The 26,538-nt window shown below is 44.9% G+C and overlaps 1 long non-coding RNA gene across 5 annotated transcripts in view; it reads right to left on the bottom strand.

The window, feature by feature from the left end:
• Positions 1-26,538, bottom strand: part of LOC128111134 (uncharacterized) — a 123,562-nt gene that overhangs the window by 13,253 nt on the left and 83,771 nt on the right. The window contains exon 1 of one of the 5 annotated variants that reach the window (XR_008218502.1): positions 21,992-24,149. The exons of the other annotated variants lie outside the window; for them this stretch is intronic. This is a non-coding gene — a long non-coding RNA (uncharacterized LOC128111134). Of the gene's footprint in view, positions 1-21,991; positions 24,150-26,538 lie in introns of those variants that run through there. 5 annotated transcript variants of the gene reach the window in all.

A 26,538-nucleotide genomic window follows, 5' to 3' on the forward strand; every position in this document is an offset into this window, starting at 1 on the left:
GTGGGCAATTATGAGATATTCTCATTCCTACAATTCTCACTGTGGAAGAAAGAATCTCTGATACAGTAGAAAGTAAGCTAAACTAGAAGCTAAGCCCCTATACTATGACCAGAAGTATCACATGGCGTACACTGTCCACGTTTGCTTTCCGTTGCCATGATAACACCATGATCAAAAGCAACGTAGAAAGTGTCATAGTTTGAGTGATAGAGGCCCCCATAGTCTCGGATATTTGAACCCTTGGTCCTTAGTTGGTGGCACTGTATGGGGAGGCTTTGGAGGTGTGGCCTTGCTGAAGGAAATATGGAGGAAGTGGGATGGGTTCTGAGAGCTTTTAAGGTCTCATTCTACTCCCAGTTTGCTCTCTGCTCCGTGTTTGCCACTGAGGGTGTGAGCTCTCAGCTCGTTGCTCCAGTCAACATGCCTTCAAAGTGACAGTGATGGATTCTTATTCCTCTGGGACCATAAACTCAAATAAACCCTTCCTGCTAAAAGTTGCCTTGGTCTTGGTGTTTTTAATCGTAGTAATAGAAAAGGAGTTAATACAGAAAGGAAAGGGATTATTTGGCTCACACAAGCTGTTAGTGAGAAAAATCAAGGCAGAAACTGAAGCAGAAACCATGGAAGAATGCTGCTTTCTGGTTTGCTCCCTCTGGCTTGTGCTCAGCCTACTCTCAAAACTCCCTGCTCAGAGGTGCTAACACCCACCATGCCTGGGCCCTCCCTCATCAATCAACAATCAAGACAGTTCCCTATAGATGTGGTCACAGGGCAGTTCCTCAATGGAGACTCTTTCGTCTTGCTTGTATCAAGATGACAATAAAAACTACCCAATAGAGTTATTTTCTATCTTTAAATACCAACTAACCTCAAGGATGGTCACCAGTAACACTCTCCTCAGTCATACACACCCTTCTATAGCACCATCTCCTCCTCTGACTCATGTAAGCCATAGAACGTCATGTGATTGACAAGACTATCATCAAAATCACTGTGGCTTCTGTCATGCTCTCTTGAATCACTTTCTCTTGGGGAAGCCAGCTGCCATGCCTTTTGGGAAGGACCATGAGGTCCTGCAAAGAGCTGGCACCAATTGGCTTGGATTAGAAGGCTAATCTTCCAGTCCCACCAAGTCCTGACTACAGCCTGGCTGGTCACAGCCTCACAAAAAATTCTAATTTAAACCATTCTTGTATGCCACTCTGGGATTCTTGACCCATAAAAACAGTTTGAGATAATAGTGTTATAAAAAGCTATACCTTGAAGTAATTTATTACACAGTACCAGACCTCCCCGCCACCAACATGCTTTAAATTTCATTCATTAAAACTGCCTAAGAGGGGGAGCTGGGGAGTTGGTCAGCAGTTAAGAACACTGGCTGCTTTTCCAGAGGACCCAGGTTTGATTCCCAGCACTTACACAGTAGCTCACAAACATCTGTAAGTCCAGATGATCCAACACCCTCTCTGGACCCTGAAGGCACTGCACACACATGGTGCACTTACATTCACGCAGGCAAACGCTTGTATACAAAAAATAAAACCAATCATTTTTTAATGTCTAAAAACAATGCTTACCCCGTCAAAATGAGCTCCACTAGGGCCCCCATTGTGATCTGGAGATATTATTTCTCTCTAAAAGAAGCCATGATTTCTGAAAGAAATTATTTAGGGCAGGAAATATGCAAAGCACATCTGAAGCACATTGCCATCCTAGATAGTTTCTAGAAAGGTTCAGAAACCAACTTGAAGTGGCACTAATTCGCGGGATTTAATCTGACCATTGACAATGATAGTACTTACATATCAAATATGTGGAAGTCTTCGAGTATATAATTAAATTTTAAAAATTATTAGCCACTTTTGGAAGATGATGGGGGAACTAACTCATTATCTCGAAAACTGGTTAAAAATAGGAAAGAATCAAGAAGTATGTGCATACAAATGGGAGAACAGTTCTCTGTGAAAACCATTTAGGTAATAAATGAAAAGCAAATGGCAGGATTTGGCTGTGACTGTTTGTGACCCTTAATGAATTAATGTATCTAAGCACTATCTCCAACTTTTCACTTCCCCAAGAGCATGACAAGTGGATATTGTGCACCTCTTGACAAGAGAAGAACACAGCTGTGGTCTTGCCAAAGAGGTCAGACGGAAATCCAATTAAGCGTCTGGACCTAGTTGCCAGTTTGCAGGGAACGCAGAGGACAGAAGAGTTTGTTGAACTGCATGGGGCGTCTACAATCAGCAGCATCCAAAATAGGGGTGGGGAGGGGGATTGGGCAGGTTACAGAGCCTGGCTTCCCTTACAGATAAAGTGTAAGAAAAGAGGAGGCTGATGCAGGGAACTTTACAGTCGAAGAGACGCAAAGGCACGTGTAACGTAAAAACCGGGCCAGAACAAACCACTGTTCAGAAGTTCATATTTGGTGATTAAAAAATAATAATAAAGACACAAGGGACTGATTATCACCAACAGTGGCTCTCAAGCTTTAAGCACGCATGAGAATCACCTGCTAGATTTCTTAACATATGAATTTCAAGGTTCCACACGGCCACATGGAGTTTCTGCTGAGGGCTCCTGATAGTAGTCTCCCTTGCTGTCAACATCGAAGTGATGGTGCAGATTCATTCATGAACCGCCTTTGAGAACCAGTTCTCTAAGAAGTCGGGATAGCACTTTCTTGGGATATGAGGGCACTATAGGGCCAGGATACACGCAGGGGAATCTGGAGTGCACGGCCAAATACTGTTTCTTGATTTTGATGTAGGTTATAAGAAGATTAGTCTCAGCCGGGCAGTGGTGGTGCACACCTTTAATCCCAGCACTTGGGAGACAGAGCCAGGCAGATCTCTGAGTTGGAGGCCAACCTGGTCTATAGAGCGAGATCCAGGACAGGCACCACAACTACACAGAGAAACCCTGTCTCGAAAAACAAAACAACAACAACAACAAAAAGAATATTAGTCTCATAATAATTTGTTAAATCCTACATTTGTTTCATGTGCTTTTTTGGTATTATTTCTATTTTAAAATATTAGTTAAAAATTAAAATTTAGGCTGCAGAGAAAATTTAAGGCTCAGCAGTTAAGAGCACTTGCTACTTTTGTAGATGATCTGTGTCCAGTTCTCAGCACCCACATGGCAGCTCACAACTGTCTATATCTCCAGTTCCAAGGTATCCAACACCCTTTTCTGGCCTTGATAGGCACCAGATACACACATGATACACATACATACATGCAGTTAAACACTCATATACATAAAACAAAAATGAATAAATATTTTTAAAAAGAAAATCATGTAAGATTAAACATGTGATTATTATTATTAATTATTAGTATCATTATTTGTAGTGTTGGAAATTAAATCCCAGCTAGCAAGAGCTCTACCACTGAGCTATACCCCCAGGACCAGAGTTTCCTTTTTAGAGTTCAATTGAGTGACTTCTTCATGTTCCCAAACTAGAAAGCAGGTGTGAGTGTTGGAGGGTATTTACAGAGAAGACTGTTTGGATGTGGGTTTAAGCCAATACAAAGTCTTTATTAGCCAGCCAGCAACTACACTGAGTGTTCGGGATCCCAGTCTAGTCCCCCAAGCCTTTCTTGGGGTGAGATTTTAAGCACAAAAACCATGTTCTAGGTTGACACACTTCCATTAACAAGAACAGTTAGTCAGAAGCAGAACAGTAGACGCCAAAAGGCAGCTTAGCACAGTTAGAGAGTCCCAGAGCTATGGGCTTTGATGGGTTGGGCCTTTGTTTTAGTGGTGCTGTCTACATGGTGAGCTTTTACAGCCTGAATGGCACTTCCATCATGGAGTCAGTTGTGCTTCGTCTTGGGGCCTGCTAGGTTTGGGGCTCTGCTACAATGTCTGTAGTTTATACACACTCTCGATCCTAGCTCTGGGCTTGGTACAGACCAGCATGTTCCCTGCTACAGAAATCAGATAAGTGACTGAGAAGTGAAACAATCTCACACACAGAGACCTCTCCGATCACTTAACACTTGTCACTCTGTCTTATCGATGACAGTATTTCTGCAACGCCAGTGACAGTAAAGCCCCATGCTCTGTACAGTATGCTAGGAATTATAAAGGAAAAACAGAACAAAGCTTAACCCCCCCGCCCAAGGCAATGCTGGTTTATTGAGGAAAAGGAGGTTTTTTTAAGGTTATAAAAAAAAGCAACACAAATTTAGTACAATACTGCTTTAGATCAATACATAGCTCATTTGAATTTACTTTTCTTCTTCTTGTTGCTGTTGCAAGGTTATCAGTTTAGAAGTCACGCTGAGAGACTGAGTCCCTAAAACAGGCCTAAAGCACTTGACAAAATTAAGTTCTGGTAAAGTCTTTGTGGAAACAGATTTTTTTTTTCCTGAGACAGAGTTTCTCTGTGTAGTTTTGATGCCTGTCCTGGATCTCACTCTGTAGACCAGACTGGCCTCGAACTTACAGAGATCTGCCTGCCTCTGCCTCCCGAGTGCTAGGATTAAAGGCATGCGCCACCACCGCCCAGCTGTGGAAACAGTTTTACAGTGTCTTGGTTTTTGTTTTGTTTTGTTTTTTCATCTTATGTTCTTAGCACCATCCAGTGTCTTCTCTTTGCAGGATACCATACTGACATTTTCATAATAGTTTGACCGCTGTTAAAATCGATAGCCTGAGCATATTGTGTTGGCTTGTGAGAGAGCAGTGTTAGCTGAGGCTGTCTCAGCTCTTCCTCCAGTACCAGCAGAGTGATCTCAATGTCTGATTTCCTTTTCTTTTCATTTCTGTTCTTTGCACTTGGCATTAACATGACCCAGATAGATACCATGCAATGATGTAAATTCCCCCGATTCTGGAACATGACCAGAATTGTTGATTAAACTCAAAGAAAAAGAAATAGCAGCCTTTTACTTATTCAATAAATATATATCAAGGGATTTTAGTGGTTCTTGGCCATTTTGGTTGGCTTATACCTTTAAAAATCTGATGAAGGAGATTTTTAAAAACTCCCCCCCCAAGTCCAAATGCACTCATGAGACTTCATGACACTTCCAGGATGCTTGGCTTCATACATGCACTTCTCACTGGGTGTAAGAATTCAGTGGAGGAATACCTAGCTTCATTATAACTGCCATGCTAAGTGTTAGAAGAGTGCAAACAATTCATTCCAAGGGCTTTCATGCTAGTGAAAAACAAATTATAGCAATTTTTAAAATGTATTTGTTTTATTATTTTATGTTTTGCTTGCGTATGGGTGTATGCATCATGTGCATGCTGTGCCTTTGGAGGCCAGAAGAGGGCATCAGATCCTCTGGGAGTGGAATTATAGACAATTTTGAGCTGCTGTATGGGTTTTAAAACATGAACCCTGGTCCTCTACAAGAGTAACAAGTACTTTTAACTGCTGGGCCACCCCATCAGCCATTCCCAGAACGTTTTTCCTTTAGACAGGGTCTCATTATGTAGTCCTAACTGGCTTAGAATACACTATATAGACCAGGGTGGTCTTGAACTCACAGAGATCCACTTGCCACTGTCTCCTGTCTGTTGGGATTAAAGGCATCCACCATCATGCCCAGAAACCTCCAATAAAAATAGGTTTCGGAGGCTGAGAGATGGACCAGTGGTTAAGAATACTCACTGTTCTTTCAGAGGGTCAGAATTCAGTTCCCAACACCTATGTCAGATGGTTCTTAACCGCCTGTGACTCTAGCTCCAAGGGATCTGACGTTTTCTGTTCTCTGTGGGCATCTGCACACACATGTGCATAAACACACACATACACACATGCATACATATTAATAAAAATAAAAATTTATGGGGTAGAGAGATGGCTCAATAGTTAAGAGCACCTGCTGCTCTTTCAGAGGTCCTGAGTTCAATTCCTAGCACCCATATGTTGGCTCATAACCATCTATAACTGTAGTTTTAAGGAGTCAGATGACCTCTTCTGTGCAGATACATGCAGATAAAACATTCACATACATAAAATAAACCTTTTTTAAAAATTTAAAACATAATTATTTTAAAGAAAAGTATGTTTTTGGACTCGTGAGATGGTTTAGCTGGTAAAGGTGCTTGCTGAGTAGGCCTGGTGACCTGAGTTTGATATCTAAAGTCTACATAAAAGTAGAAGAAGCTAGGCAGTGGTGGCTGTAGCTGGAGTTTTCCTGCCTGGCCCACAGTCAGGACAAATCTCTCTCACCTGCCAGTCCCAAGCCGTTCAAACCCGATCAAGTAAACACAGAGACTTATATTGGTTACAAACTGTGTGGCCGTGGCAGGCTTCTTGCTAACTGTTCTTACAGCTTAAATTAATCCATTTCCATTAATCTATACCTTGCCACATGGCTCGTGGCTTACCGGCATCTTTACATGCTGTTTGTCATCATGGCGGCTGGCAGTGTCTCTCTCTCAGCCTTCCACTTCTCAGTTTTTTCTCCTCCTTGTCCCGCCTATATTTCCTGCCTGGCCACTGACCAATCAGTGATTTATTTATTGACCAATCAGCAACACATTTGACATACAGACCATCCCACAGCAGGTGGCCTTTAAATCCCAGCACTTGGGAGGCAGAGGCAGGCGGATCTCTGTGAGTTCGAGGCCAACCTGGTCTGCAGAGTGAGTTCCAGGACAGCCAGGGCTACACAGAGAAACTTTGTCTTGAAAAAAAACAAAAAAGGCTGAAGGAGAGGATCAGCCCGAAAAAGTTGTTCTCTGACTTCCACAAACGTATTGTGGCATGTGTGCTCCATCCTACATCACCACAAACCCACACACAATGATAATTAAATCTTCAAAGTTCAAAGAGTTTTTAAATTGATTTGTGTACGTATAAATGCCCTTCGGTAGACAACACTATTATATTTGTATGCTTATATAGCTTTTGCAAGTAAAATGTTCTCAAGCTTTTCGTAAACCATTTTTTCTCAGGGGAAGTAGAGAGACTCTGAATTTGCCAAATGTGACTCAGCAGGTCAGTGACATGTCCTGGACTCAGGGATGAGGAACGAAAGGCATTTTCAGCCATCCACCTTGAAATACAGAGTTTCTGCATTTTCTCAGCAGCGCAGTTGGAAGAGAGGCTGCTGTGCTGTGACCAGGCAGGAGGAGGAAGCCAGTGATTCAGCTCAAGGTGGAGCCTGGGTTGGAAGAGCCCTGCTGTGTGGAACGGTGCAGAACTCTGACGGTGCCTTACTCACTTCCTCCCTGGTGTCTGCAGAACCTTGACCCAGCATTACACAGCTGCCCATCTCTCCACCTGTGTTTGCTCTAGAGTGCAGAATCTGTTCTGTCTCACTCCTTCAAACACGTGCTGCTTCCTGTGGGTAGACCAAGTGGGTACAGGTTAAAGGCGGAAGAGGCCCAGCCTGTGAACTTGGTCTTGCTGTCTTGGAGGGAAATTTGTCTTGCTGGATGAACGGCCTGTGAGGCTCAGGATGAAACACTCTCCAGAGAAGATTATTCATTTATTTCCTTTGTAGGGTCTGGTTCATATGTGGATGCTTTAGAAGGGTGTGTTGTGAGGCTGGAGAGATGGGGCAGCATTTCAGAGCCCTGTGGCTCTTGCAGAGGATCCAGGTTTGGTTCCCAGCACCCACACAATGGCTCACAGCCATCTGTAACTCCAATTCCAGTGGATCGGATGCCCTCTTCTGCCCTTCACAGGTAGTTTATGTGTGGGTGCACAGACATCCATGCAAGCAAAATACTCTACACATAAAAAAAAAAAAATCTTAAAAAAGAGAAGAATAAAAAAGGGTGTGTTGTGAAATTAAGTCAATGCTTTATGACACATGAAGTCATGAGGTCACAGGATTATAATGATCAGAATGTGCTAGAGCGCCGGGCAGTGATGGCACATGCCTTTAATCCCAGCACTTGGGAGGCAGAGGCAAGCAGATCTCTGTGTTTGATGCCAGCCTGGTCTACAGAGAGAGTCCCAGGACAAACTCCAAAGCTACACAGAGAAACCCTGTCTCAAAAAAACAAAACAAAACAAACCAACAAACAAAAACAAAAAACAAAAAAAGAAAAGAATGTGCTAGAGCTATATGTTTAGTATACACCATTGAACTGTGACTAAAAGGGAGACATAGCATTAATTAGTTTCTCGATTCTTAATGCCTAGCATGTGATCTGAAGCATAGCAATTGCTCCATAAATCGTAGAATGACTGAATGTGGAACTGTGGGCTATCTATGTAATGCTTCTTGATGTGGAAGAGAACATTTTTTTCAGGAAGAAAGCCTTAAAACCAAATTGTAAGGGCATTTTATTAGATGAATGCTTACTTTCAAAATGTAGGCAGTAACCAAGAGCACAGAGAAGGAAGTAATCCACCTAAATTGTCTAAATCTAAAGGCAACTGTGATTAAACTGTAATGAATGTCATTCCAGTCGGCTATTAACAGGTAACAGGTATGGCTGTCAGAAACTAAACATCCATTCTAATCCCTCCCTTCATTGCTTCCCAGCAACCTTCTATCATTGGAATTGAGTGACAGAGTGACAAGGCTCATTGTTTGGGGGGTGATGAATGGGTATTGCCTAGAACTGAGAACATTGATCACAGCCAAATTCCTTGATGTCAACCAACTGTTCATGAGCGCCCAACAGGATCAAGAAAGAAAAGACTTCTCAAGTATGATAGCTTCCCCTTAGACATCAAGATGCGATCTGCAGGGGTCGGACCATAGAATTTCTTCTCCAGCATAGAGTGTTGTCCCTCCTGGGCATGACCATGCCATGAAACTGGCTGCTCCGGAAAGATCGTGCCAGCAGGATGTGCTATAGTTAAAACAAAAACAAAAACCAATACAAAAAAACCCAACCGGTGCCTCTCTGGCTCTGGGAATTGTGGGGAAAGAAAGGTTCTGTCACAGGTTCTGGTTTTCAATCTCCCTCAGAACCAAACTTGAATGCAGAAAAGGTATCAAAATATCCAGATAGCTGAAGAGAGCTCAGGATCTCAGGGTATCCCCATACAATCTACAAAGAGGTCACCCTGCCTCTCCCCACCTCCAGTGGAGCGGCTACATGGGTTGGGCCCAGGCAGACAACTGTCCTGGGCTCTGGAGGCAGTGTGTCTGTCTTAGGGTTTCTATTGCTGTGACACAACATCATGATCAAAAAGCAAGTGGGGAGAAAAAGGTTTGTTCAGCTAACACTTCCATATCGCTGTTCATCATGGAAGAAAGTCAGGACAGGAACTCTGACAGGGCAGGAACCTGGAGGCAAGAGCTGATCCAGAGACCATGGATGGGTGCTGCTTACTGTCTTGCTCCTCATGGCTTGCTTAGCCTGCTTTCTTGTAGAACCCAGGACCACTAGCCCAGGGATGACCCCATCCACAATGGACTGGGCCCTCCCTCATCAATCACTAATTAAGAAAATGTCGCCGGGCGGTGGTGGCGCACGCCTTTAATCCCAGCACTCGGGAGGCAGAGCCAGGCGGATCTCTGTGAGTTCGAGGCCAGCCTGGACTACCAAGTGAGTTCCAGGAAAGGCGCAAAGCTACACAGAGAAACCCTGTCTCGAAAAACCAAAAAAAAAAAAAAAAAAAAAAAAAAGAAAATGTCCAGGGCTGGAGAGATGGCTCAGAGGTTAAGAGCACTGGTTGTTCTTCCAGAGGTCCTGAGTTCAATTCCCAGCAACCACATGGCAGCTCACAACCATCTGTAACTCCAAGATCTGACACCCTCACACATGCAGGCAAAACACCAATGTATACAAAAGAATAATAAATAAATTTAAGAAAATCTAAGAGGTGCCCAATTAAAAAAATAAAATATAAAAAGAAAAAGAAAATGCCCTACAGTCAGATCTTATGCAGTTATTTTCTCAATTGAGGTTTCCTTTTTTTTTTTTTTGGATAACTCTAGTTTGTGTGTCAAATTGACCTAAGACTAGCCATGACTAGTGTGGGCCTCCAGGGGCCCAGAGTTTCCTGCCTATCTGAGAGCAGGAATGCAGAGGGGCCGACAGGGAACAGAGTCAGGCAGCAGCCTGAATGTGTAGAACTTTAAGTCCAGTGGTGGATGTCTCCCAAGGAACAGCCTGGAGCAGTCAGTCATAGCAGAGAATCTTGGTGACAGCCGGTGTCAAGCAGGCTTCTGAGGACTTCATCTTCCCTTCCCCACTAAAGCCACAATGGTTTCATACAGTCCATCTTACTCCATGCAGACAGACTGCCTTCGATAGGAGCATGGAGAAGGAGAGGGGATGCGGAGTCAGGGTTTACCAGATGAACTTCTTGCGTTATTTCATGGCATTAACTTTACTAGATCAAGTTACATCCACAGCCCACCTTCATTGTGTTCCACCCGCCACAACAACCACAGGGCTAAAAAAGCTTAAAATAGGTATCAGGGCAAGTTTCTAAACAAATAATTTGAAAAAGACACTGCTTTTTCTTTGTGTAATTGGCATAATAAATGTGTAGTCTGGTTATATAGAAATTCATGTACATACATGTAAGGGAAGAGGTGGCCTCCTCGGAGTCAGCACAGGACACAGCTAGACACCAAATTCTCACACAAAGGATGTTTATTACTCCAGAGGGGCAAGCGGTGGCGGGGGGTGGGGGGTGGGGGACTACCTCTGGATTGGGCAAAGGCAGACAGCAAGCAGCAGCAGCTTGTGTTGCTGTTATTGGTTGTCTGATTTTTCAGGAGTGGGTTTTTGAGGGGAAAAGGGGGAAGTGTGTGCTAGGGTGAGTTGGTAAGTCCTGATTGGACATGTCAGCCAAATAATGAATTTCGATTGTTGGACCTTGGAATGAGTCTCAGGAATGAGTCAGTGGCCCAACAAGGGAATGGACCTTGGGGGCTATGCTCAAACACCATAATCTAATGGTTTTTAGCAAGGGAGCGGGAAGGGTAATGGGCAAAACCTGTCTGCCCCCTGTTTGCCATGCTCAGGCCTCTGAGAGAGCCGGTCAATACAGGTCTATGGGATAAACAGAAACAATTGTGTCAATGTGTGACATTGATGGGTTTGAGTGACAGGAGATTTAGTTGTACAAAACAGAAACTCTTTTGCAGGCTGAGTAGACAGGGAATTGGGTACAACAAGACTGAAAAGTGTGGTGGCTTGGGCTTTTAGGATGGACTCGGAACTGGTGAGTCAGGCAATATCTACTCTTGAATGGTCAGGAATGCCAACAAGTGGGAGCTACTGCCCCACACCTATACTCCAGGATTATGCTGCCCAAGATAGGTTGAACATACCCCCCCTTTACACACACACACACACACACACACACACACACACACACACACACACACACACACATATACACGGTGCCTACATCATAATGTCAGACCTGGCGCTATTACCGGTGCAGAAATGGGCTTGGCAGACGTGATAGGTGAGCTTCCAGAGACAGGACTTGTCCGAATCTTGCTAGAGCAGACTCTAAAGACAACCGAGTGTGTCCTGAGCAGAGATGGGAAGGGGAGTACGATTAAAGGGGATTTGATGCTGAAGATCTTGTGGCACTAAAATGAAAGGAAGTTTCCAGAGGTTAGAAGATGGAAGAGACTAAGGGATGGGTTTCCCGGGGAGCCTCTGGAGGCTAGCCCTCCAGACACCTTGATTTCAGCCCAGGGATAATGCTTCTGGACCTCTGAGCTCCAGAACAATAAGAGACTATATTTCTGCCTTATATTTCTTCCTCACAATTGCTAATTTGTTAGTTAGCTGTGCATTCCAGAGCCACAGTGTGGCTGTTGGTGCTTCAACATGGCGCCCTACTGGTACCACAGTGGTCATGCTGGACTCACAGAATTCAAGTGTCACATACATATGAGCATCTGACTACTGGCACCTTGGTCCCTCAGGAACTTGTGCTATGATGGTCAAATACAGTTTTGACCATACCAGACCCTGAAGGAAAGCACAATAGACTCAGGTTAGGCAATCCATTCCACTGCAGCTTAGCACGCTGTACTGGCCATTTTCAGTGAACTACTAAACTCAGGACCACACACAAATGGAAATTGAAAAGATGAGGAAAATGTTAAACTTCATAAATACATCTCCACCACCCAAGATACCTCCTGAAAGGCCCAGTGCAGTTCGTCTGAGGTTCTTTTCTTTCATTTCTATTTATTTTATTTCTTGGGACCAGGTCTCGTAACATATCTCTGGTTGGCCTGGAACTTGCTCTGAACGTGTTGCAATCTCAGTGTTCTGGCTAGCCTGGATTGCAGGTGTGAGGCACCATGTCAGAAGAGTATTTTAAAAATTTTAAAACAACAACAGCAACAACAAAGAAACATATTAGGTTGAAGTGCTTTATTTATTTTAAATTTTGTTTATTATTAGTATGTGTGCATATGCGTGAGTGTAGGCACATGCTTACCAATGTGTGTCTGTAAGTGTGCATGTGCATGCGTGTGTGTGTGTGTGTGTGTGTGTGTGTGTGTGTAGGTTAGAAGACAGTTTTCAGCCATCAGTTCTTTCCTTCCTGCCGTGGATTCCCCGGATCCACTCAGGTCATCAGTCTTCCGCGGCAAGTGCTTTCTTACTAAGCCATCTCACTGGGTAAAACGATGTTCCAATTTGAGAGGATTTTAATTTTTTTTTTTTGTTTTTAGTACATTCATAACCTGCTCCCACCTCTTCTAATACTACCTATGCTTGGCCTGCCTGACTGTCCTGGCTAGTTTTATGTCAACTTGACACAAGCTAGAGTCATCTGAAAGGAGGGACCCTCACCTGAGAAAAGCCATAAGATCCACCTGTCAGGCATTTTCTTAACTGATGGGGAAGGTCCAGCCCATTGTGGGTGGTTCCATCCCTGGGCTGCTGGTCCTGGGTTCTATAAGAAAGCAGGCTGAGCAAGCCGGTATCACCCCTCCTTGGCTTCTGCATCAGCTCCTGCCTCCAGGATCCTGCCCTGCTTGAGTTCCTGCCCTCACTGCTTTGGATGATGAACTGTTGGATGGAACTGTGAGTGAAATAAACCCTCTCCTCCCCAAGTTGCTCTTTGGTCGTGGTGTTTCATCGCAGCAACAGAGGCTCTAAGACACAGCCCGTCTGCCTTCCCGAGTCCCAGTAAGGCAAGCTAGCCTCCAACTCTTGATCCTCCTGCCTCAATTCTGAGTGGTGGGATTACATCTATGCACTACTACACCAGCTCTCATTTTGATCCTGTTAACGATCCCTTGAGGGTGTAACATTGACATCACTCCCATGGCCTGCAACCCATGGGATGCAGCAGTGATTTCTGCGTCTTTCCCATGTTTTCATTTTCTAAATTTTGACTTATCCATTAGTTGCTGCATTTCAAAGTCATCAACAACTTTTAAAAATATTTGTTTTATATTTAATTGTGTGTGTGTGTGTGTGTGTGGTGGAAGTGGTGGTGGTGGTGTGCACACAAGTGCAGTGCCATTGAAGAGGGTGTCAGATCCCCTGGAGCTGGAGTAATAGACAATTTACCATCTGCTATGGCTGCTGGAAACTAAACTCGGGTCCTCGGCAGGAACAGTACGCAGTTCTAACTGTTGGGCCATCTTTCCAGCCCCATCAACGACTTCATTGTTAGTGATTCTTTTTTATTTATTTTTATGTGTGTTGGTGTTTTGTCTGCATGCATATCTGTGTGAGGGTGTCGGATTTCCTGGAACTGGAGTTACAGACAGTTGTGAGCTGTTATGTGGGTGCTGGGAATTGAATTAGGGTCCTCTAAAGAGCAGCCAGTCCTCTTAACCTCTGAGCCATCTCTCCAGCCCCCCATCAACAACCTTTAAAATGAAATATTACAGTAGTATATTCCAGTGACATATTCCCATAGTATATCCTCAGATTCTCATTACCTGCTTGTATCTTTCAACTGAACACTCTGGATAAAATCCTAAAGTCCTATGTTTTTCCCTCAGAACACAGTAACTATTGACCCTGTGTTGAGTTTTATTATTTGTTTTGATTTATGTTGTATTAAAAAAAAACTACACTTTTCCTGCCCACTGTTTGCCCTATAAGCCTTTAAAAAATTTTTCTTGGCTTGATTGCCAATTGTCAATCCTGTTTGTGTGTGTGTTAAATTTTTTTTTGTTTGCTTGTTTTAACTTGTTCTGTTTTGTTCGGAAGACAGCACATCTGGTCATACGGATATCAATCCCAGATCCACTGTTCCTGCGTTCTTCACTGCAGCTCTCTAAGGACTATTCTAGAAGATCCGTGTCTGATGGACCATTTGATGGCAAGTCCTAGGGCCCCTATTGGTCGTAACCGTTGAAAGCAGACAAAGCTGGTGTCCCCACAGGCTGGTTGTCTCTTCTAGAGTGGGTTATATTCTGCTTGCAAGTAGCAGCTTGAGAAACGGCTCTTGTACCTTTGAAAACAGCTTTCCTGGTCTTCATGTCTTCTTGTTTGCAGCCAAATGCTCCCCGGTGCCTCCTACGCTTTCTTTCCCTCCTCCTTGAGTTTATCACCTTCCCTCCCTCTCATAACGTGATTCCAGGGCACACTGAAGGATGAGTGACATGAGCAGGGCTCGGCACACCCCAAGTCTTCCATTGTTTGGGGTCCTCTAGGTCTAAGATGAACTCCTTTATTCGGCCGTCATCTTCCATTATTTACTTGCTATCCCCTGTAAGGAAAACCTATAATAAAGATTTTCCTATAATGTTGCTGCTGGTCTCTGTCTCCCGTCTTGTATTTATGTAGCTGTTCTTTCCTCCTGTCATGTGTTTTGTTTTTAGGCTTTCTGTTATTGGCTCTACTTCAGTTCATTATTTCCACTTTTGTGTCTGACGGTGAAGTATTGATATTTTGGATAATTGTCTAATGCATCATCTAGTCCTGATAGCTTCGTGTCATGAAAGCATCACAGATGAGTTTTCTTGCCGAACAACAATAATTTTGGAAGCCCACAGGGCCTATATTTGTCTTTGTTTATCCACTTACTGGATCTATGATGCCGTACAAGCTAAATTTTCCATTGTGAGCCCTAGTTTTCGCATTTAGGAAGTAGTATTAAAGTTTATATTTGCTAGCTGGGCACATACCTCTAATGCTAATACTCAGGATGCAGAGGTAGGCAGATTTTTGTGAGTTAGAGACCAGCCTGATCTACATACTGACTTCCAGGTCAGCCAGGGCTAGAAATGGAACCTTCTCAATACTAAGTAAATAAGTATAATAATACTGTGAAGTATCTTGCATAATACCAAACATATGTCAACGGCCTTCTAAAAACTAGCTTATTCAGGCTAATGAGATGATTCAGTGGTTAAGAACATGTACTGCTCTTGCAGAGGACTTGAGTTCAGTTCCCAATACTCATTCCAGGATGCTCACAACTACCTGTAATTCTAGCTCTGGAAGAGCCAACACTTTTGGCCTCTGTGGGCACCCATACGCACACACCACCTCCCATGCAATACATAATTACAAATAGCAAAAATGAATCTTGAGAGGATGGAGAGATGGCTCAGTGGTTAAGAGTATTTGTTGCTCTCCTACAGGACCTAAATCAACTCCCAGCACCCACATCTGGGAACTCACAGACACCTGTAACTCCAGTTCCAGGGGAATCCAACATCTCTGACCTTTACAGGCACCTCTCATGTGTATGCCCCCCCATTTTAAAAAGAGGGAAATAAATATGAAAAATAAATCTTGGTGGGTGGGAGTAACTTTTGTTGGCATTTGCCATGACCCACACAGCTTAAGGAGTCACCTAACTGGGGCCACAATAAGTAAACAATGCACACACATATAGAGAAGCTTGGGATCTGGTAGGCAGTGGGCTCTGATGGAAATGCCCCAACAGCGGCCCAGAAACTCAGCACTTATTATGCACAGCACAAATGGGGGGGGGGAGGCTAGCTAATCTCAGTAGAAGGTGTCTGTAGGGGAGCAGTCTTGGGTTGCAGTCATCCTGGAGGAGGATAAGGGTGATGGTTTCTGCAAACGAAGTCAACATCCAGGATGAGGAAGCTGCAGTTGAGACGGTCTGCATACAACGCTTGGTCAATATCGGTACTTGGACCAGATCTTGACATTCCCATGGGTCTGAGGCATTGGGATCCTTGTCATGGCTATGCTCATGTCAATGACGTACGTTCACTCTGGACTTCATCTGCTCCCCACTAGCATTCCTGATTAACATGCCAAGAGGGACATGGTGGTGGAAAAGCCAGGAGAGACTCTCCGAGTTTCACACCTGCCTGGCACCATTTCAGAGTCTTAATTTTAATTGTACGGTTATAATGAAGGGCAGTGTCAGATGTATGGCCAATTGTGCACTGCTATAGCCTTCGGTCAGTGACACAGGAGGACGTGAGGTTGGTCTGGACTAACTGTCTTCTGGGGATCCTCTTGGTTGCTGTTCTCTGAGGTTCTCTGCTGTTCTTTACAAAAGCTAATGAATAACAAATTCCATAGATTTTAATTAAATTGATATGGAGAGGAGGTTTTCATGTTAGGGTTCAATACAGAGCCTCAGGGTATGTTCTACCCTGGGGAAGGATAATGTGGGAGATGCAATGGGGAGGTTTCTAGCCTTTCCCATCCACCTCACCCAACATCCTTCCACCGGCCAACTCCCTGTCTTTGAGTTCCACATAGAGATACAGAATGCATTTTGGTGGTGTGTGTGGGGGGGGGGGTTTGATACAGGGTCTCATGTAGTTGGTTGTTTTTTACTCTTTGGGCTCTTTTACTCTTTTGGGGGGCTTGGCACCCAGCTCCCAAGTAAATACACGGAGGCTTAGTCTTACTTACAAATGCCCAGCCTTAGCTTGGCTTGTTTCTAGCCAGCTTTCCTAATTTAAATTATCCTGTCTACCTTTTGTCTCTGGGCTTTTACCTTTCTCTATTTCTGTATACCATTTCTTTCCTTCTTATTCCGTGTCTTCTGTATAGCTGGGTAGCTGGCCTCTGGAATCCTCCTCCTATCCTGCTCCTTGATCTCCCTTCTCTCTCTTTCTCCTTCTCTTTATTCTCTCTGCCTGCCAGCCCCTCCTATCCTTTCTCCTGCCTTGCTATTGGCCATTCAGCTCAATCAGAGGTTTTAGACAGGCAAAGTAACATAGCTTTACAGAGTTAAACAAATGCAACATAAAAGGATGCAACACATCTTTGCATCATTAAACAAATGTTCCACAGCATAAACAAATGAAACACATCTGAAAATAATATTCTACAACAGTCTCATAAAACCCAAGTTTCCATTGTGCTGCTTAGCCAAGGATGACTGTAAACCCCTCTTGCCTCCACCTCCCAAATACTGGTATTATGGGCATGTACCACCACACTTAGCTGCATAATGCATTTCTTTTTAACAGGCATCAGGAGGATTCTAAAAGCTTACACTTGGGAAATAACCCATCTACCTACTTTGAGACTCTGCCATTTGTCTTTGTTTCCATTCTTTAAGAACAGCATTCTAAGCCAGGCGGTGGTGGCGCACGCCTTTAATCCCAGCACTAGGGAGGCAGAGCCAGGCAGATCTCTGTGAGTTTGAGGCCAGCCTAGTCTACAGAGCAAGAGCCAGAGAAAGTACCAAAACTACATGGAGAAACCGTGTCTCAAAAAACCAAAAATAAAAAAAAAAAAAAAGGAAAGAAAGAAAGAAAGAAAAGAAAAGAAAATATCTATCATCTGTGTGCCACACAGCCGTGGAGGTAGAGCTTGTAACTATCATTCTCAAGGAGCCAGGAAATGTAGATAAATGACCAAACAGATGAGAACACTGTCACAATTCCACTTCCGATATGTTCTGTCTCTTTTAGAGCCTGAGATTTGGTGATGTCACAAGAGGTCAAGGAATGACCTTGATTAGCTGTGAACTAGTGAGTCTATACTGATAAAAACAGGGTTTGCATTGAATTCTGGAAAGGAAAAGGGAGTAAGTATGGATTGAGTGATGGTTACATGCCAAATGTAGGGCTGGACTGGCTGGAATACAGCATCTGTTCACCACAGTTACCCTGAAAAGGAAGTGGGATTGTAAGAGGTATAGAGAACGCATAAGTCATGCAGCCAGAAACCAAGACTTTGAGATCCATGTGAGTTTGTATTTACCCCTGTCAAGTTACACAACTCAGCCTCCTTTGACACAGTGCGCTCTCTCTCTCTCTCTCTCTCTCTCTCTCTCTCTCTCTCTCTCTCTCTCTCTCTGTGTGTGTGTGTGTGTGTCTGTGCCTCTCTCTCTCTGTCTGTCCCTCTCATGTTCAGTCAACAGTTCTCATGCCTCTCTATACCCCACCAGGCTCAGAACTCCCTTCTTCTAGCTGTCTTCACCAAACACCCAGAATATTCTTTAATTTTCTGCCATCCCTGACTTAGGTTTTTCACTGCTTTGTGGAGGTTTGTTTCATGGCTCTTTGACTTTATTCCATTTCTGTGTACTTGGTTTTCCTAAGCTGCTGAGTCCTGCAAGGCTGAGCTCACCTCTGTGAAGTGCGGCACCAGGTATTATATATTATTCTCCTTAGTCATGTATATATTCGTTTGTTTTGTAACAGGGTCTTACATAGCCTAGGCTGGCTTGGAACTCATTATATAGTCCTGGCTGGCCTCAAACTCATGATCCTCCTGCCTCTGCTGGGATTACAGGCATGTTCCACTAACTCAATAGATACGGTTTCCATCCATCCCTCTCATTTTCTAAGCCATTGTTTATCATTTCCCTCCATTTATTTATGGTCTTTAACCTTCCTCAGTTCCCCTGAATATTTAAAACTTAGGTGTCAAGTAAATACAAGAGGGGCTTTTCTGGTACTATACGCCCTTCCTAGTGGCTCTTCATCCTCCAGCTACAAGGTGGGATGGAGTACGGCATGCTCCTTTCTCTCCTTCTGCTGAGATGCGCTATTCTGTGAACACTGTCCATCATCACTCTGCCTCCTTGGTTCTGGTTCATGACAACCTGCCGCAGCATTAGCAGCATCACCCGTGTGCCCTGCTGGTCTCTGGCTGTACTCCCTGCTCGGCAGTCAGCCCTACCTGAAGCAGGAAGATCTGAGTTATTCATGAGACATGTGGCATTTTCCTAGGAAACCTATTAGCTTTTTTTTCCTCTCCCTTTTTCTCCCCCATTCACATTTCTCAGACATTGTCTAATGGGTATACCACAGTTTATATTACCACCATTCCAGGCAAAGTGCTTACATGGTTAGAGCAGGTATTGGCATGGGAGGATGTGGGTCTGTAGTTTTGTTTTCTTCTCTTGCCTTGGCAGAGTACATCTACTCCAGCTGCGGTCTGTAGGTCATTTATGCATGACATGTGTTGGTAACTCCTCAAACCTTTGTGTGACAGCATTGCTGTGGTGCCTAAGCCTGAACTAAACACTCAGCACAGGGCAGGGCTCAGCATGAACAACCAGCCAAGCTGCCAGCCTCTTTGCTATTCCCTGTACCTGCCAAGTGACATTCTTCCTGACAGATGTGTTGACAGTGGGCGCCAGATGGGGATGGAAAGATGGCTCAATAGTTGGGAGCACTAACTGCTCTTCCAGAGGACCTGGGTTCAGTTCCCAGCACCCACACGGCAGCTCATAACTGTCTGTAACTCCTGTTTCAAGGGATCCAACACCTTCACACAGACATACATGCAAGCAAAACACCAATGCACATAAAATAAAGATAAGTAAGACAAGGGGCACCAGAGAAAGTAAAGATTCCCAGAGAAAGTCATTTCCTTGGTGAGAATAAAGTCAACCTAATGAGAACCATTAGTTCCGGCTCTTGGTCTCCAAACTGTACTGTACATAGCTGATGTGCTGAGCTGAGTGTGGTGGCACATGGCTAACACCTGAGATCTCAGGAGGCCTGGGCACGGGGATGGCCACAAGCCTGAGGCTAACCTACTCCATACAATTTCCAAGCTAGCTGGGGATATATAGCAAGATCTGTTTAAAAAAAACAAAACAAAACAAAGATAGATAGATAGATAGATAGATAGATAATAGATGATTGATAGATGGATGATAAATAATTGATAAATGGATGATAGAAAAGATGTTTTATATATTTGATTATAGGAAGAAGGAAGTAGAACTTCTATTCATAACTTTTTTTAAATCTTATCCTCTAAATATCTCTCGTTTGAAATTGACAAAATCAAAGCCAAAAAGGCTGCAGACCAGTTCAATCCTTTCTTGAGCCTCAGCGCTGTCCTTACAGGAGGAAGCTTGCCACACAGACATCATCTTGGGAACCAAACCCTCCAGGCGGGAAGTGTTCTGGCATCTAACAAGACCTTGCATGGTTTGGTTTGAGACTTTGCTCCTTGACCTGCATGTTCCAATGGACTTAGCAAACATTTTAACCACCTCATTCACACCAGGTTCTAACTGCTGAGATCACTGAGAGCCCAGGCCCACATTCCCTGGGTAGGATGTTGACTCAGCTTGCAGATCCCATTTCCAACCTGCAGACGTTTTTACACCAGGGGGGAGGGAGTCTTTACTTTTATTTTAAACTCACTTAAGATTCCTTGGCTTACAAAAGATGAGTAACATTAAATAAGCCAATGACAAGATTTTACTTTACTGTATTTATTGTGTGTGTGTGCACGCATACACACACGTGCACGCATGTGTGCGTGCGTGCGCACACCCATACCCACACCCACACACACACACACGCACATGCACACACGTAAGCCAGAAGTCAACATTGGGTTTCTTTGGCTCCACCTTATTTTTTGAGACAAGCTCTCTCAGCAAACCTGGAATTAACCCTTTCAGCTAGGCTAACTGGTCAGTAGGCCCCCAGGATCCATCAGTCTCCTTCCCCTCACTGCTGGATTACAGACTCATGCAACTGTGCCAGGCTTTTATGGCTTTAAAATAAATGCACATTGTAGACAGTGCTCTCAGAAAATGTTTCACAGTAAGAATATATGACTGCAAAAGTTCAGATCAATTTGTTTCAATCTTCCCTGGGTCTGTCTTCTGTCACTGAGGCACAAAGCATCCTGATTCCCTAAGAGGAGAACGATGTCTTCTGTGTGGCAGACAATTGTTCCAGACCTTCCTTTCAGCCTCATGACATTACAAGCTAGATACTCAGGTATGGCGTCACACGCCTAGAAGCTCAACACTTGGGAGCTGGAGACAGAAGGTTCGGAAGTTCAGGGGTAGCCTCAGCAATGGAGCAAGTTGGAAGCCAGCCTGCTTTACCCAAGACTCTCTTCAAACAACAGTGGGAGGGTAAGGAACCAAAGCAAGAAAAGCTTTGTGTCCTGTAGAGGCCTGCGGTCCTGTGAATCTGGCCCAGACCAGCTGGAGCACAGTCAGACCAGGAGCCCAGCAACCTGATCCCAGCGCCGTGCACTTGGCCATCAGGTTACTCTCAGATCACAGCTTTGTTTATCAAGAAAGCAGTCTGGAGGAAGTTAAAGAACTCCTCCAAGCAGAAGCAGCAAGTCATGGCAGAAAAGACAGACAGCAGTGACGTGGGGTGGGCACAGTGCATCCTGGCCTTGGGGAGGGAAGCATCCATTCTCTCTCTCTCTCCTCTCTCTCTCTCTCTCTCTCTCTCTCTCTCTCTCTCTCTCTCTCTCTCTCTCTCTCTCTCATTCCTTTCTCTACCCAGGCCCCTTTCCTTCTCCCTTTCACAGGGGATGGGGGTGGGTGGTGGTGAACTGTCTCTTTAACACTTACAGATGTCCCAGACCTGACTCACACCTCCCTGGAATCCTTTCCTAGTGTCAGGAACCCCAGAAAGCTTCCCCCTAACCCGCCCCCGCCCCCCCCCCCGTGGTGATATTATCCTTCGCTTAAGTAAATGAAAAAAGAACAAAGGAAACACACTTTTTATTGGTTTGTGCTGAGCAAATACAGGTATGTCAATCCACCCACTTTCAAATTCCATTTGTTTACATTTGGAAATTACCTGGGCATGTTCTTTAAATTAAAAGTAATTTCTCCAGCAGAAAGAAGATAAGGGAAGCCATGCCTTTGACCTTTGGTATTAAAATACCTTTACATCTTCTCAGCACATAGCAATCTTTATAAGTTCTCCAAACCTACCTTTCCTCCACTCCAAAGCTGCTGTCAGCTTTACATTTGACGTGCTGAAACCACAGCCCAGGCTGGAATGACCAAATCTCAAAAGATGTCACCAGAGAATCCAAGTCAAAGCATCACCCAGGAACGACATTACTAAAAATAAGCGGCCATGAGGCGGGGCTATTTCAAGATTCTCCCACAAGTTTCCGGGGTTCAGAAACTAAACAAATTCTTCTAAAAGAAGCACTGTTCATCCAAGGGCTGTTCAGGACAGTGTCCAGAGTAGATGAAATCCCCTGCTCTCAAGGAGCTTGCTTGCTGGAAGAGGACAGACTGACATTAACCCTAAACAATCACAATATGATTTGTCATGTGCTAAGGAGGGAGCGTGTACCCACGGGTGACCTTCAGGGTGCTCGCTGATGTCTGCTTTACAACCTAGTTTGTTTTCTTATTTCTTCTGTTTTACATGTACGTGTCCAGGTCTGTGTATGTTCACCATGTACCTGAACTAGCAGAGGCCAGATGAGGATGTTGGATCCAGGTTACAGGCATTTGTGAGCCTCCATGTAGATGCCTGGAACTGAATCCAGGACCTGTGGAAGACCAGTAAATGCTCTTAACCCCTGAGCCATCTCTCCACGACTTCATCATAGTATCAGGTTTGTTTTTTATTTTTTTCCAGAGGCAAAGTCAGGCGTCTGCCACACTGAAGACAGGCTAAAGGAAGGCCATAGCACTGAGCCTCCTGTTCAGCTCAGGGGTAACCTTGCCCACATGGTTAAAAGATGACTCTAGAGTGAGGAGTAGAGTCAGAAGAGGCAGAGAGACTTAAGAGAGGGGACCTGGGCGTGGTGTGTGGCTAAACAGAGAAGGGAGTGCGGCAACAGGAATATAGGTGTGGGAGGAGCCAGCCCCCAAAGCCTCGGTTCTACTTGGTAGGTGAAAGACAAATGACACCAGGCTTGCAGTGCCATAACCAAAGTGACACGAACTAGTGAGTCTGAGGCGGATGCAGGCAGGGGTCCTGTGCTGTCCCTCACGTCCCGACCTCCCAAACTCCTGGATTTCTACCAGGCAGCCTTAGTATGGAGCTTTGTCATCAGAGGTACAGACTGCGGCTGGTGCCCGAGAGAGCATGCCTTCCTGTCAGGAGGGACCATGAACGAGGGTAAAGAAGTCACAGGCCAGCCCCTTCTCTCTTTCTAAACAAGGGAAACAGTTCATGTGGTGCCGGGGATTGAACTCATGCCGCGGTGCCGGGGATTGAACTCATGCCTTCTTCATACAGGCTGGACAAGCCCTGTAATCTGCTGAGCTAGCAGGTGAAGATTTTAAAGAGAGAGGATGCTAGACAGACGACTCTGACTGCCGCACTACAAACAAGGGAGAAAAAAAAATTGCTACCCCGTGAAGGATGCAGCTGAGTTCAGAGCATTTAAACTCATAAGTTTCACCAATTTGCAGTGGGGTTTTGTCATCTCTTAGCTGGGCGGTCAGGGTTACCTCCTTGGGCCTAAATTGTTTTCATCCATAACAAGACATAACAAGCCATGCTTATTCTAGGATTTTTTTTTTTTTTTTGTATTCTATAATCTCAAGTTGTCAGGCTTGTATAACATCTATTTCTACAACACCAAGAGGGAGACTGCCCTTTGTGGAGGCTTTGGAAAACCGCTGATGATTTTTTTTAAAAAGCCAGTCCTCTTTCAGTCCCAGCTGATGGTACGAGATGCCAGGAAATGTCCATAGGTGAATGCCTAGCGACGGTGCCGCCTAGTTTTCCATCACCTTGACATAGGCTGCAGTCATCCTCAATTGGGAAACTGCCTCCATCACCTCAGGCCATAGGCATGCCTGGAGGGTATTTTATTATTTAGTGATTGATGGGGGAGGACCCGACTCCATCATAAGTGGTGCCATGCCTGGTTCTATAAGAAAGCAGGCTGAGCAAGCCAGTAAGCAGCACCCCTCCATGACCTCTGCATCTGCTCCTGCCCCCAGCTTCCTGGCCTGCCTGAGTTCCCATCCTGACTTCCTTCGATGATAATAAACCCTCTCCTCCTCAGGTTGCTTTTGGTCATGGTGTTCATTACAGCAATAGAAACCCTAACTAGGACATTCTGTTGGGTTCTGTTGGTGTTGTTGTTGTTGGTGGTGGTGGTGGTGGTAGTGTGTGTGTGTGTGTGTGTGTGTGTGTGTGTGTGTGTGTGTGTCTTGTCTTAGTCAGGTTCTCACTATGTTTCTCAGCCAGGTTTCATTCAGGTGTACTGAAGTGATTCTCCTGCTTATGTGTGGCTCTAACATACACGCCTAGAAGTGAACTGAAGATTTGAAGACCATGGAACTAAAAATAGTTAAGAGGAACTATTGGATTACCCTTGAAAAAAATCTACACACTCCTGCTGGCAGCCCAGCGGCTGTGCCCATCTCCCAAGCAGAAAACATACATCAACATGAAGAAAAATAGCACGCGGAGTTCTTCTCTTTAGTCTTCCACGAAGATCTCCTGGCTACCCTCTGCAGTGTTAGATTATTATGATCATCCTAGGGCGTGAAGAAACAAGGCTGGGAAAGACTGCATAGCTTGCCCGGGGCTATATGCTTAATTACCAGCAAAACATTAAGTCCGATTAGGCTTGTCTGACTGCAAGCCTGTTCTCTCTCCTACCTCACCATTGCCTCCCACTCAGCAGTTACCCTAGAAGAGATTCAACCAGCTTCTCTGTCATGCCTCAAGATCCTGCCCGGAGCCCCAACCCTGCAAACCTCAGGACTAGAGAGCCATATTTCTCAGAATAAGTTTCGGGCTTGCAGTGTAGTGCTATCCATGATCGTAGCCTTCTAGGATCCCCAAAAAAGACCCCAAAGGGAGCTTTCCCAGTTCTCAGCTGCAAGAGTGGGACCAGAGTAAAGAACAATTTCACCTTCCTTTCCTTCACCAAATAGGAGCTAACAAAGTCTTCCAGCTGCCAAACAAACAAACAAACAAACAAACAAACAAAAAACCCCAGACTCGTCCTTTGTTGTGGAACTGTAGTGAGCTTCCCACAGGCCCCAGTCTATGCCTGTGTGATCTAGGCTGGATGCGTGCCCAGCTGCCCAGCCAGCCATCGGGCTTCCTTTTGTTGTCATACACAGCCACTGTGGGAAGGAAAAAAGTCAGCAGAAGGCAGGGACAGGAATCACAGGAAAGGTTCTGTTGTAACAAGGCCAACAAAGGTAGTAGCTATTAGCCCCCGACTGGTTCTTGGAAACCTAAGACAGATGCGGCCAGCTAGGTCCTCTGCATCTAAGCACCCAGGTTGTCACTGAGCTATACCCTCACCTTCCCGCTTGGGACTTCTTGAGTAACAGAGACAAAAGGAAAGGACAGGGCCGAAGGGGTCATTACGGAGCACAGGGAGCCCTCAGGAGAAGTGACTCCGTGTGACGATGTAGAGCTCTGATATGGTTTCTTTCCCTAGTCTCATAGGCAGGGAGGTTGGTCTCCGGTGCGATGGCGCTCAGTTGGTAAACACTTTAACAGGTGGAGCCCACTGGAAGGTCACAGAAGGTCACATGTGTCATTGTTCCTTGTACTTACTCCCTCTCCCAGTGGCTCCTCCCACTCACCCCAGCCCCACCTCTCGCTGGTCCCGTACCTCCTCCTAAACGGTCCACCCTCTGACTTCATGTCACATATATTCCACAGCTCTTTGTTCCCCCACCCCTTGAGACCTCTTTCTCTCCTCTCTGGGTCCCCTTTCCACTCTGTCACACACAACCTAGATTCTGCATAGGAGACAAAACATGGGATAGTCTGTGGTGGTACTGTGTTCCCCAATATATTGCGAACACTAATAAACTTATCTGGGGTCAGAGAACAGAACAGCCACTAGATACAGAGGCCAGAAAATGGTGGCACTCACGCCTTTAATCCTAGCATTCCGAAGGCAAAGAGATTCGCCTGAAACTCTGTGCGTTCAAAGCCACACTGGAAGCAGCCAGGCATGGTGCCATACACCTTTAATCCCAGGAAGCAGACAGGTATGAAAGGCGAGAAAATCAGGAACTAGAGCTGATTAAGCTTTTAGGCTTTTAGCAGCAGTTCAACTGAGATCCATTCGGATGAGGACTCAGAGGCTTCCTGTCTGAGGAAACAGGATCAGCTGAGAAATTGGCAAGATGAGGTGGCTGTGGCTTGTTCTGCTTCTCTGATCTTCCAGCGTTCACCGCAATAACTGGCACTGGGTTTGTTTTTATTAATAAGACCTTTTAAGATTCATGCTGCAATAGTCATCATCTGCCTCAGGCCACACCCTACGGGAAATGTCATGATTTCTGTTTCTTCGTCCTGGCCAGCATTTAGTGTTGGCTTTCTTGATGACTGCCATTCTGTGCAGGGTGAAGAAGAAGCTCCAGGTAGAAAAAGTGACCAATTACTATAGAGTCCTTTGGGTTTCCAGTGTTCTCTCAGACCCCTCCCATTTCAATACAATTTTAAAAAATCAATTCTTCACTGGGTGGTTGTGGTGCGCGCCTTTAATCCCAGCACTCGGGAGGCAGAGGCAGGCGGATCTCTGTGA

This window comes from Peromyscus californicus, unplaced genomic scaffold (assembly GCF_007827085.1).
Source record: "Peromyscus californicus insignis strain IS unplaced genomic scaffold, ASM782708v3 Scaffold_15__1_contigs__length_86483966, whole genome shotgun sequence".
In the NCBI taxonomy this organism is placed as follows: Eukaryota; Metazoa; Chordata; class Mammalia; order Rodentia; family Cricetidae; genus Peromyscus; species Peromyscus californicus.